Below are 14744 nucleotides of genomic sequence, written 5' to 3'. Positions count from 1 at the left end.
ATTCTCATCTGCCTCAGGATGCTAATTTGTCAAAGAGTGCAATCTATTGTGGGGGTATGAATCCTATGCAAAAGGCAACTGTCATTTAAGCTCTTTGTTACTCTCAGGGGCAATTGCCTTTTAAGTACTTAGGGGTGCCACTAGACACTAAAAAACTATCTATTCTTCAGTGGCAGCCCCTCATTATCAAAATGATAGCAAAAATAATATCCTGAACAATAAAAACATGATTCTGTGCTGGCAGAGCTCAGTTGGTGCTAACAATGCTGTTTGGAATACAATCTTATTGGGCTCAGTTATTTACACTACCAGTTAAGGTTGTCAAATTAATTGAGGCTTACTGTAGAAGCTACCTATGGTCTGGAGGAAATGTGATTACCAAAAAATCACTGCTTGCTTGGGAAAAGGTATGCCTCCCTAAATCTATAGGGGGACTCAACCTTACTAATATGCAGGTGTGGAACAATGTTGCAATTGGCAAGTCCTACTGGGACCTAACTCATAAGCAAGATAAGCTTTGGATCAAGTGGATCCATGCTTATTATGTTAAAGGAAAAATGATTGATGATATGAGCATCCCTGAGAGAAGCTGGATGATAAGGAAGATCCTTGAAGCTAAACAGATCATCAACCAATTTCACAGATCACTTGATGGACAAAAGAGTATGATCAAACACATATACTTACAACTGATACCAATACACCCTAAGATGGATTGGAGATGCTTAATATTCCAGAACAATGTTAGACCTAAAGCCATATTTACTATGTGGCTACAAAACCATGGAAGAGTGATAACAAAAGATAGGCTGAAGGGATGAGGTCTCCATGTGGATGAGACATGTGTATTGTGCCAGTCCGATAATGAAACAAGGAACACTTGTTTGCAGAATGTGAATATGCCAACAGATTATGGACCATGCTATCTCAGTGGGCTCAATTCCACACCACTGTTCCCAACACTTGGGTACAATATTTCCAGTTTATCATTCAGCACTCAAAGGGAAGGCAGCTTCAACAATGCTACTTAAAATGATGTATGCTGAATATATACATGTGTTGTGGAGAGTAAGAAATAGTCAAATATTTGAGGGTGTAAGTAGAGAACATGAATCCTTGGCAAGGGAAATTGTGCGCATGTGCTATTTCAGGGCAAATAGGAAAGTGAAGGGTCTGATATAGAACCTATGTTTCTAAAAAAGTAGTCATATTATTTTTTGTGCTTTTTTAGATACTGCTTGTATAGGAACATGAGAAAAAGATAGTATTAGGTTCTTGGGTATTCCCTGTAGAGAATAGCTAGTTGGGAGATTCTATACTATGCTTTGTACTGTTATCCTTGGTGATTAATAATAATTTTAATTATCAAAAAAAAAAAGTTAGCTCGGCACATCCCTTACGACCCTCCAAAAGATTAGCTCTTGATTCTTGATTCAACTATTTGGATCAATGACGGAGGCCAATTTTATAATTTATTGTACGACTACAACTTACTGTCACATTATAAATAAAGCTACACTCCCCAAAACCTCTTCAATTTCTATCAAACTACCGACTACAAATAAATAATAATAATAATATCAACAATAACTTAGTCCCAAATAAATTGGGGAGATGATATGAATCCTATATCTTTCGTTAAGCTCAATTTATATTATCATCATTAATAAAGCAAACTACATACTACTAATATTAAATAATATTTAATTTGCTCTATGAAAGTTTCCACTATCCTAAGTTTGCAGGTTTTTTAGTTTCTCACTCACTATCTAGTACTATTAATTCGGATTCGCACCGCGTAAGGCCTATTAAAGGGGAACCACTCTCAATTAGAATTTTTTTTATTCCCAAGACTCAAACTCGAGACCTCTGTTTAAGAGTGGAGATGTCATATTCATCTCACTATAACCCTTGACGTGGATAAATCCTCATTTTCAATTTTATATATTGCACTTCTTTTAAATTTTTATATTATTAGTTAGTTCCTTCACGAAAGGTTTATCTCAAGTTGAAAATTAATTTTTTGACCCTGGCTCAAGCGGACGGCTAGGTCACAGAAGTGCGAAGCGTCGCAGCAGTGAAAGCAGTGGTCGCACCTGCGTGTGCGCAGAATCGGGTATGTTTCCGCAGGTGCGATGAATGAATTTCAGTGGGTTTTCGCAGAAGCACATTTGTGGTCGCAAAAGCGACGCCGCAGAAGCGATTATTTTCTTCGCAGGTGCGAACAGTGCTGCGCATAACCTATATTTTTGAGGATTGGTCATTTTATCCTCATTTTTTAGACTTGGAGCTCGGTTTTGGGCGACTTTGAGGAGGAATTTCATCACAAGGATTGGAGTAAATGTTTTATACTCGGTTATGATTATATTTCACGATTCTATCTTCGTTTTTGTTAATTGGATTATGAATTTTAAAGAGAAATTGGGGGTTTTAGCCTAAAATTTCATAAAGTGAGTTTTTGAGTTTTGAACATCGATTCGGAGTCAGATTTAGGTAAAACTAGTATGGTTGGACTCGTAATTGAATGATTTGCCGGATTTCATAATTTTCACCGAGTTCCGAAGCGCGGGCCTGGGTTGAACTTTTGGGTTGATTTGGGCTTTGATTAGAGATTCGACGTTTATCGATTGGGTTTGTTTTCTTTGGCTTTGTTTGATGTATTTGAGTTGCTTTTGGCTAGTTTCGAGCCGTTCAGAGGTTGGTACACGTGGGATGACATTTTTGGAGCATCACTTGGCTTGCTCGGTATTGAATTTGGCTTGTTCAAGGTAAGTAACACTTCTAAACTTGGTGATGAAGGTATGAACCCCTTAATATACGTGACATGTGTTTGGTGTTGAGGTGACGCACATGCTAGGTGACGGGAGTGTGGGCGTGCACCGTGTGAATTATGACTCAGTTATTTCTGTGGTACTGTGTAGTTACCTAATCTTATTTGTATCCATGAAATCTCTACGTGCTAGAGTAATTGAGCTGTGATCCATGTTAGACACCATGTTTAGGCTATATACTTATCCTGTTGGGACCCACTAAGGTCATTTCTGTTGTTGAGTTATTTGCTTATATTGCAATTACATACTTGGTCATACACATTCATTTGCATATCATATATTATTCTCTGTTACCATTTATTGATACATCACATCATCATTTTGGGCTGATTTTTCATGACATTGTGAGCCCGAGAGACTGGAAAGATTGTTGATTGAGTGAGGCTGTGGGCCTAATGGTGATGATATTGATGGGATCGGGCTATACACCGCAACAAGTTTTATTGATTTATGATGGGATCGGGATGCACGCCGCAACATGTTTTATTGATTTATGCCATGATTGGCTTGGTATAGCGCTTGGGTTGAAGGAGCCTCTCCGGAGTCTGTACACACCCCAATGAGCGCATCTACCTACTAAGTGCGAGTACCGAGTGATTAGGAGGACTGAGTGACCGTGAGGACTGAGTGACTGGGAGGACTGAGTGAATTAATTCTATGAGAGCATGTATATGGTTTTATCAGTGAGCTGCATTGCATTCGACATGCACACTTGACATACATGCAAATAGATGCATTTTCCTCATGTTATACGACATTGCGTCATTCATGGCTTCACATACACATTGACATGTAGGCATAGAAATGTACTTTCCTCATGCTATTTGAAAATAAAACATCTTACTTATTGTTGAAAGTTTTGAGAAAAAGAAATCACAATTTTACAAACGTACTCAAAATTTGGTGATTTTGGTAAAATACTTGGGTTTTCACTGACATACTTGAAAAGCATGCCTGTTTTCCGGAACTGTGAACGAGCCGAGCACTATATCTCTGAGTTACTTCTTTTATCACTTTTATTATGTTGTTATGAACTATTGTTGAATATTGGTGTTTGACTCCGACCTTTGTTCCAGCTCGTCACTACTTTCAACCTAAGGTTAGGTTTGTTACTTATAAAGTATATGGGGTCGGTTGTACTCATACTACACTTCTGTACCTTGTGTGTAGATATTGGATGCTGATGTTGCTGTGCACGACATGAGCTGGATTTGAAGATGTACCTGCGTTCCGGTCATAGCTGCCTCTTGATCTTGGTAGCTTTAGAATTTTAATCTGTTCATGTATATTTCAAACAGATGATGTACTTTATTTCATACCAGCTTTGTAAATTCTAAATCTTAGAAGCTCATGATTTGTAATACTAGTCCTTGGGAAATTCTTGTATAAAACAGTTGTATTTTCATTTCCTTTCTTAATAAATCTCATTTAAATTGGATAGTTGTTAATTGGCTTACCTGATATGTTGGGTTAGGTGCCATCACGACTAAGTGGATTTTGGGTCGTGACAAGTTGGTATCAGAGCTCTAGGTTCATAGGTTCTACAAGTCATGAGCAAGTGTCTAGTAGAGTCTTGTGGATCGGTATGATAACGTCCATACCTATCTTCAAGAGACTACATGGCATTTAGGATAAGCTTCCCATCTTTCTTTCCTTATCATGCGACATTGATTTAGCTTGAAACATAACTCTTTGAATTCCCTCCACATATTCATGTGCGCATGTGAGCGCTCGGTATCAGTTATGCATCGCCGACTTGTGATTCCATTGATGAGGTACGAGATATGATTTTTGTGTGCTGATGATGGGCCAGTCTGGAGGACTTGAGGCCGGGTTATGACTGCATCTTGAGCACGGGGATTTCGGTTGTGTGAGCATGTACTTTTAGGCTTATATGTCCGGTAGCGTCCCTATGAGTGGAATTTATGACTCGAGGAATGGTTGTATGGCTATATGATAAGTATGTTGTGACTGCAGGATGTGTTCAGATGGTTTGAATGTGATGAAAAGAGTTTGCTTGAGATGTAAAAAGGACTATTGGGTGCTAGATTGTTGTCTTGATGTGACGTATAGTCTCGAGTTAAGTGTGTTCAAAGATTTTTCATGTTGTTTAATTGTGGAATAAAGTTGATTTTCATGTCTTGTGGTGAGTTCAGACTTAAGAAGATTAAGTGATGGCGTAGTAATCGCAGTTGCGAAAGGATATAGCAAGATGCCAATTTGAGGCTAAGCAGATGGTTTATTTCCTACGGAGTAATCTACGGAGATGTGATCCTTATAATGTTGTGCGGAGAGTTTCCTTTCTATCAGCGGGAATAGATATGATTTGAACTTCGGTGCAGGATTATGGCAGTAATAGAGTATAGGTATGGTGAGTCATTAGATGTTCTATTCTATGGTATTGAGCTAAATGCGGAGTCTGATATCAACAATTTGATTGCATGGTTACGTGTTGCATTGGTTTTGGTCTGAGGCATACTTATGGATCAGTTATGACTTGTAGAGTTTGAGATCGAGGATGACTCGAGTAAAGAAATTTCTGGATACGGGATGCGTTACACTTTATGGGTATATAGGAATCATGGGATGATTGAGTTGTTATTCGTGAAGGATGTAGTACGCGTGGAGTAGGAAATTGCTCGGTTGCTTAAAGGTATGGATTACTTCTTTGGGTGTTGTTGTGCTAATGGGGCATATGGCGTTTGGCTCGTTTGGGCGACACAATTAAGATTTGAGCAGAATGGATGACTCTTGAGAAGGATCTAATGGATTCAAGAATTATATATAGCAATTGAGAATTTTTTTCGGATTTGTATATGGCTAGGATATGAGATTTACATTGAATGGTGTTGAGACTCGCGATATTTCTATATCATTATGGATTTTACATTTCAGTATCAGAAATATGGAGGAAACAGCTTCAGATTCATAGAAGGTCTCTTTAGAGTGGGTATCTCGACTGCGGTATGTTTATGAGTGCTTAAGAGAGAATACATCGGCTTATGGGCCTTAGGGCGGTGTGGTTTTATGCTAGGCTCCCTTGTGGTGAGCTTTGGGTGAGTATCATGGTATTCTAACAAGGAGAAGTGTCATCTTGAGGGTAATTCGGAAGGAACTCGGAGAAATGGGACAACTTGGTAGTAGGTTGGATCAATACGGTAATAGATATGATCGGTTCTTTGGGTGCTTATGATGTGGTGAGGCTTTACGGGTGTTTTGGTGTCAATACTATTGGGTTTGACAACCTGCGTGGCTGGGTTGAGTTAGAGAGACTCAGTTCTAATGGTTTGGTTATGGGCAAATGGGTTTCGAAGAGTTCTCTATGGCTTCTATCATGGCTTGGGATGGATATTTCCTACTGGCGTGAAGAACATGTTGTGTATTGTGATTTTCTCATGGATAAGATCAAATGGAAGGTTTATGACTGATCGAATATGTATTTTGCTTGTGACTTAGAGTTAATTATGAGATTATTATACGTTCATATGATGGCATGATAGATGCGATGTGTTGTGTAGGATTGAGTTTTGCATGTGCAAGGTCACGGTTCATATTTGGAGGGAAGGTCATGAATTTTGGACAACATGGACAATTATAGATGAATGTTATAACTGCTTGGTAATTCCTGAGAAGGGTGCGCCTTTCAGAAGGCGCATTGTGTGTTGATTTACTGATGCTTCATTGGTATTTTGATACTCACATAGTTGATCGACTACTGATATTCAGGTTTTGCTATATGGCATGGAAGAATTATAGAAGTATTCCTCGTGGGATGATTGTGTATGAGAGATGTATTAGACATTCAGGCGAAGGAGTTAGGATCAGATAGGATGATTTGTGTGCTCTATGGATTTGAAGACTGGGAGTTATCAGGAGCAGATTGTTTCTTGGTTGTGGACTGTGAAAAATGTGGCCAAATCTAGCCAGAGAATAATATCTGTTCTGATTCAGTCATTGTGGACTTTTGAAGGGTTATTTATCTATTTGTGGGTGACCAGAGTTGATTTGGGGTCCATTGGTAGGCCCGATGAGGATGTGTATTCTACACCGGGTCAGATTGGTTGACTCCGTACTTCTATTGTTTAGGGATGTGCCATTCGATTAAAGTTGAGCTTATTTGTGTTCTGATATGTTCTATGAGTTACCCTTCTATTCCATGAGGGGTTGTGATTCGTTGGTTATATGCACACACGGTGCGGTTCTATTTGGGCCTTATAGCGGAATTTGAGCGAGATGAGCATTAGGGTATTGAATGAGTGATTGTGCATTAGTTATGTTCTTTCCGAACTGTGGTATTGTGTTATTTGTTTTTCTGCGGTTACGGTCATACACTTCGAGTATTTGATATCGAATTGCGTGTAGTTATTGATTTTGAGCATGGTGGCTTGAGGTATTCCATATGGAGTCTGGATTGGGTCATGCATTGCAGCTGGGTTATGTCGGGATATGATCCTTTGTGTTAGATTCGTATGTCTTGGCCCTACTATGTAAGACGGGTTTGTAACATTGCGGTTGTGGTGGTACTTGTTGAGCTTGCGGGACAGTTCTCTCATTGGAGTCATTTTCTATGTTGGAGTACATTTGAATTGTTGCATATTAGTGCACGGATTGCATGGTTTGTGGCTCTGGGTAGTATTGGTATGGCATATCAGTAGAGTAGCTTGGATTTGATAAGATGGGGTCGTTAGACCTAGAATGGATGCTTTCAGATTTGTTTGCGGTATGTTTGGAAAGATAATGTCGTTGACCGGCTTAGAAACTGGTTGTAGTTCTTGTCGAAGGAGAGAGAGCTCTATGACTTGTTGATCTGATTAGTAGTTATGAGTTTTTGCGTGCTTCTTTCATCATTAGTAGTGTACGAAGTGTTGGAACGAGGTTTTGTTTGATATGGGGTTTATTACCAGTACCGGGTTTGCTTCGAGCAGTTATTGTGGTCAGAATTATTTCCATGAGTATTTGGGTCATGTGGTATATCATGTGATTACATCTTGGGTTATGATTATGGCTTGATACAGCTTGTTCACACTTATAAAGTGTGTAGATGCGAGATTTAGATCTTATAGGAAATTCCGGATGTTAGGAATTGGATTCTGTGGGTTACGGGTTAAGGTTGAAGTAATGATCTTCAATTATGTTGTGTTGTCAGGCCTATATGGAATAGGGTGACGTGGGATCACCCTCGGGTATGTGCGTGGTAAGGTTACATGGCGGTTTGATGGCTTTGGAACAACTCTTGGCATGTTCGAGGATGAACGTATGTTTAAGTGGGGGAGTATGTAATGACCCGACCGATCGTTTCGAGCATTTGCACTTCGCTCGGTAGTTTGAGGTCATGAGTAGCTCCGTATGATGTATTATGACTTATGTAAATCGTCGGTTTTGGTTTTCAGGTTATTTAGAATTGATTTGGAAGAATGAATTTCATGATTTAAGCTTTAAGTTGGAAGAGTTGACCAAGTTTGACTTTTAAGAATTTGATCCCGGAATGAAGTTTTGAGGGCTCCGTTAGGTCCGGATGGTGATTTTGGACTTGGGCGTATGTCCAGATTTGCATTTGGATATTTCTAGAAGGATTCATCGTTAATTGGCGAAAGTTGAAAATTTGAAGGTTTGAAAAGTTCATAAGTTTGACCGAGAGGTGACTTTGTGTATATCGGGTTCAGATTGTGGTTCCGGGAATTTGAATAGCTTCGTTATGTCATTTGGGACTTGTGTGCAAAATTTGAGTTCATTCCGAGTTGATTTGATATGTTTCGGCGCGAGTTTTGAAAGTTGAAAGTTGAACGTTCATTCAAGTTTGAATTGAGTTGCGATTCATCGTTTCGAGTTGTTATGTGTGATTTGAGAGCTCGAGTAAATCCGTGTTATGTTACGAGACTCATTGGTATATTCGGATGTGGTCCCGAGTGTCTCGGGCGAGTTTCAGACGGGGTTCGGATCAATTGAAGCCTTGTTGAAGCTGCTAGAATTTTTGGGTTGCTGGTGCAACCATTTTTGCGGAAGCTTGGTCGCAGAAGCGACTCCGTAGAAGCGGATCGGGCAGCTGGGCGTGAAGGCCGCAAAAGTGGGATTTATTCCGCACCCGCGATATCGTAGAAGCGGACGGCTAGGTCGCAGAAGCGCGAAGCGTCACAGTAGCGGAAACAGTGGTCGCACCTGCGTGTGCGCAAAAGCGGGTATGTTTCCACATGTGCGATGGATGAATTTCAGTGGGTTTTCGCAGAAGCACGTTTGTGGTCGCAGAAGCGACGCCGCAGAAGCGACTATTTTCTTCGCAGGTGCGAACAGTGCTGTGCAAAACCTATATTTTCGAGGGTTGGTCGTTTTATCTTCATTTTTGAGACTTGGAGCTCGGTTTTGGGCTACTTTGAGGAAGAATTTCATCACAAGGATTGGGGTAAGTGTTTTATACTTGGTTATGATTATATTTCACGATTCTATCTTCGTTTTTGTTAAATGGATTATGAATTTTCAAGAGAAATTGGGTGTTTAGCCTAAAGTTTCATAAAGTGTGTTTTTGAGTTTTGAAAATCGTTCGGAGTCGGATTTGGGTGAAACTAGTATGGTTGGACTCGTAATTGAATGGGTTGTCGGATTTCATAAGTTTCATCGAGTTTCGAGGCGCGGGCTTGGGTTGGACTTTTGGGTTGATTTTGGGCTTTGATTAAAGATTCGTCCTTTATCTATTGGGTTTGTTTTCTTTGGCTTTATTTGATGTATTTATGTTGCTTTTGGCTAGTTTCGAGCCGTTCGGAGGTCGGTACGCATGAGATGGCCTTTTTATAGCATCATTTGGCTTTCTCGGTATTAGATTTTGCTTGTTCAAAGTAAGTAACACTTCTAAACTTGGTGCTGAGGGTATGAACCCCTGAATATACGTGATACGTGTTTGGTGTTGAGGTAACGCACATGCTAGGTGACGGGCGTGTGGGCGTGCACCATGTGAATTGTGACTCGGTTATTTCTGTGGTACTGTGTAGTTACCTAATCTTATTTGTATCCATGAGATCTTTACGTGCTTGAGTAATTGAGGTGTGATCCATGTTAGAAACCATGTCTAGGCTATATGCTTATCCTATTGGGACCCACTGAGGTCATTTCTGCTATTGAGTTATTTGTTTACATTGCAATTACATACTCGGTCATACGCATTCATTTGCATATCATATCCAGTCTCTATTACCATTTTTTGATACATCACATAATCATTTTGGGCTGATTTTTCATGATATTATGAGCCCGAGAGACTGGAGAGATTGTTGATTGAGTGAGGCCGAGGGCCTGATGGTGATGATATTGATGGGATCGGGCTGCATACTGCAGCAGGTATTATTGATTTATGATGGGATCGGGCTTCACACCACAACATGTTTTATTGATTTATGCCATGATTGGCTTGTTATAGCGCTTGGGCTGAAGGAGCCCATCCAGAGTTTGTACACACCCCCAGTGAGCGCAGGTGCCTACTGAGTGCGAGTACGAGAGCGAGTGCTGAGTGATTGGGAGGACTGAGTGACTGTGAGGACTGAGTGACTGGGAGGACTGAGTGAATTGATACTATGAGAGTATGCATATGGTTTTATCACTTTGTAACACCCCGAAAAATTTTGAAGTACTTAAGCGCTATTAAGAAAGTTGATGTGCGCTAATTATATTATTTTGTGAGCAGACAAGGACTATTATATGAATGATATCAATTAATCATGACCATATATGTATGAGGTGCATTAATAATGGTTTATGGTTTATGAAGAGCCCCAAGGCTAAGTCTAAGTTGAAACTTTTATGATGGGATAAAGTTTCAAGTGAGTTCGCATAAAATCTAACTTCAAACGAGAATAACTCTCTTGATATGAAGATTAATATGGTGTATTACAATCAAAATTAAGGCCTATGTGTCTAGTTTCTAACGCTTTAAACTGTTCGTCATTTGAACATTCCTACAAGAAGTTATGACCAATTTACCAAAGGCTAGCAGAATGCGATTCTGCGACCATTATGCGATCGCAGAAGTGGTTATGCGATCGTAAACTGGTCACACAATGGACTAGTACAACCCAGCTTTTGGCACCAATTTTGCGGTGCATTTTGGGACCCGCATAGCCATTCTGCGGTCCATTATGTGATCGTAGACCTGATTTCGGAAGGTTAATTTTTCTATTTTCATAACCCGACCCCATTTTGATATATATGCCTTGGGGCTTATTTTGGGGCAATTATTTGAGTTTTTTTTAGAGAGAAGTGAGAGTGTTCTAGAGAGAGAAAGTAGATGAAGTGTTTTGTTCATCAAGATCTTGCCCAAGCTTTGAAATCCAACAAGGAAATCTCACAAGATCTTCATCTAAGAGGTAAGTTTCAAACCCCTAGTCTACAATTTCGAGTTTGGGGTAAAAGATGTGTGATTGGGAGTATGATTCTTAGGTGTAAGAGTGTTATTTATACATGCTTGTAATAATAAGGTTTGTGGAAGGATTTTTGAGCTCAAATAAGTAAAGATTAGGTTGTGGAGTGAAGAAAATCTTGTAGAAGAACCTGGTAGTTAAATTTGCACACCTAGTATTTGATAAAATGCTCAAATGAGCTGAGACCATGAATATATTCCTAATTATGGTTTAATTTTGTTATGTCTCAAAATAGATTGGGATTGCTAGAATTTCCGGAACGTTGTAGTAATTTAAGAAAAGCTCAAAGCAAGGTATGTTGGCTAAACTACTCTCTTAGAATTGAAATCCATGATGTTACGGTAAGTTTCAAGTATAGTTGTCTCAAGTTCCTTATCCTATGTTCCGAGTTGGTTCCAAAAAATTTGATTGTCCCGAATAAGCAAAGTGTCGAGAATTATGTATTCAAAACGTGTTCCGAATGTTCCTATCACATTATGTTATCTTTTGGGAATGTGTTCAAGAATGATATGTATATTAAAATGCTATGTCTTTGAGTTATGTTTCAAATGAATGTTATGATGCCAAATTGTGTGAGAAAACTCAATATGCTTAAGACTCTTAATTGCTCATATGTGTACCTAAAGTCTTGATTGGAAATATCTTATTGTTGATAATCTATAAAGATGGTTGGAAGTGAAATAAATGAATTGAGGATATAAAGTGTGGCCAACGTGCCAAGAGTGAAAGTTATACTTGTGGCCAATGGTGCCAATGAAATGAAATGATGTGGGAAAGGTTATGAAATGAGCTTTGATTCAACTATTCCAAATTGACTTAGAAAATAGAATTGTCCAAGAGCTTATGAACTCAAGTGATGCCCATATGTGGCTATTTTAACTAATGCTATGCTTTGTAAATAGTTTCAATGTGTTTTGTGTTCTTACATATTCCTGAGTGAAAATTATCTATTGCCCTTTTTGGGGATAAGTATTTCAAGAATAAATGACGTGTTACTTGTTGATGATTTTAACTTGCGCATCTATTGCCAATTATTTTACTCCATTCTCGGAAAGAAATCTATTGTGCTTAAATTGTTCATTTCTAAAGAATTTAAAGTGTGGAATATCAAATACGACCACCGTGCCTTGAATAAAGAATCTTGTGAATGGCCAAAAGAGCCAAGGAAATATTGTTATTATTATTGGTTGAACATTATTAGTGGAGATTCATACAATGTGAAAGATGATGAGGTAAATACATTTGTACCTATGTTAGTTTTATAAATTATTCCCCTTAATTGGGATGATATTGATCGATATAAAAGGGTTGATGTCTCAAATAAGACAGCCTAGCCGATCGGGTCGTGATCGGATGCTATGTCGCATACATGGTGGTGATTGTGCTGGAAATTGTAATTGAAATAGTGATTGTGGTTGATGTCTATAATGAGATAGCCTAGCCGATCGGGTCGTGATTGGACTCCGTACTAAAATTACGGTGGTATTGATATTTATAGTAATTGTGGTTGATGTCTTTAATGAGATATCCTAGCCGATCAGGTCGTGATCGGATTCCATGCTAAAATTATGGTGGTATTGGTATTGATAGTAATTGTGGTTGATGTCTCTAATGAGATATCCCAGCCAATCGGGTCGTGATAGGACTCCGTGCTAAAATTACGGTGGTATTGGTATTGATAGTAGGTGTGGTTGATGTCTCTAATGAGATAGCTTAGCCGATCGGGTCGTGATCGAATTCCTTGCTAAAATTACGGTGGTGTTGGTATTGGTGGTAATTGTGGTTGATGTCTTTAATAAGATAGCCTAGCCGATCGGGTCGTGATCGGACTCCGTGCTAAAATTACGGTAGTATTGGTATTGATAGTGATTGTGGTTGATGTATCTAATGAGATGGCCTAGCCGATCAGGTCGTGATCGGACTCAGTGCTAAAAGTACGATGGTATTGCTATTGTGAAAATTGGTACTGTGAATGGTGGTATTGATAATGTGAATATTGGTATTGTAAAAGGTGAAATTGTGAACAGTGATATATCGGTGCTAAAGATCTCCCAACCAAATATAATATTATCATCATATTTTGATTTTCACTTCACAATGTTATCTTCATATTTTGGAAATTATTATGTTTTAACTTGGCATTTGAATATCATTGATTGTTGATTGTTGTTTTCACGATTTTCCCTTTCTTACATTGGCATTCTATTTTGAAAGAGGACATTTAGGTTTACATATAAGTACTATTCCATATGTACTAACGTCCCTTTGGGGCGCTGCATCTTCAATGGATGCAAGTGATTCAGCAGCGATCAACTTTGGTTCTCGTTAGCAGTTACTCCCTATTCAGCAGATTTTGGTTAGCCTTACTCTATTCCGGGTCCGATGTCACTTGATGTTACACTTTGTGTCTTGAGGTATAGCCGGGGACTAGTTGCCGACACTTCCATACTATTCTTCTATCATACTTAGAGGCTACATAGACAGGTTGTGGGTGGTGTATGATGTTGGGAATTGAACTAGAAATGTTGCTATTTGGACATATTTTTCATTATATCTGTAAACTTGTAATACTTTGAAAATTATGAATGAAGTTTCTAATGGAAATGAAATGCGAGTTGTTAATGAAATATTTTCAGTGTTTGATTAATAGAGTGAATCTCCTCTTTATTCATGGATAAGTTTGGATAGAAGGAAATCTAACAGGCTTGTTCGGTTGGGTTCACTCGGTTGAGCGCCGGTCGCGCTCCCCGAGTTTGGGGCATGACAAACTTGGTATCAGAGCCTAATATTTTAAAGTGTCCTAGGATGTCTTGAAGCTGTATCTAATAGAGTCCAGTGTGTTGTTGACCACATCTATAATGAGGAGGCTACTTGGACATTTAGGAAATTCACACTTCTTTGATACTCCAGATCGTGTGATAGAACTAAAGATAGGAAGCTAATTTCCTCGTCATGTCTCATTTTTCATATGAGTAACCCACGGGTTCGAGGCAGCGGGAAGGAAATGAGAGAACCTGTTGTTAAGGGAAGTGTACTTATACCTATTAATGCTATCGTGCCACCGGATCATGTGGTTAGAGCAACTAAGAAACAAAAGAGGGTTGTTTGTACCAATAAGTCGGAATGTTTGATTTGTAAGAAATGCCACTTGGGGACGTGTTGAATGACTCTTTTAATACGTTATGGTTGTGGAGTTGAGGGGCATAAAGTAAGGTACTGCCCTATCAATCTAAAGTTACCAAGTAAGTCACTCATTGCTATATCGTTATGAACACTGCATAATATTTACTTGTTGTATATGTGCACCCATATTGAAGAGCTCACATAAACATGGTCTTAACAAGATGTTCAATCACAAAACAGTGCATGTACCTACTCTTTGAACGAGACGCGTTATTCGTGAATCCACTCTATCACAAATTCTCTTATTTACAACCTCTTGTTGAATTGAGCTATATAATTATATCCTTGAATTGAGTTATAACTCTACGAGTAATACTTCCCACTTGAT

The sequence above is a fragment of the Nicotiana tomentosiformis genome, chromosome 2 (assembly GCF_000390325.3).
Source record: "Nicotiana tomentosiformis chromosome 2, ASM39032v3, whole genome shotgun sequence".
NCBI classification, from domain to species: Eukaryota; Viridiplantae; Streptophyta; class Magnoliopsida; order Solanales; family Solanaceae; genus Nicotiana; species Nicotiana tomentosiformis.
Note: the sequence above shows the minus strand (reverse complement) of the source record.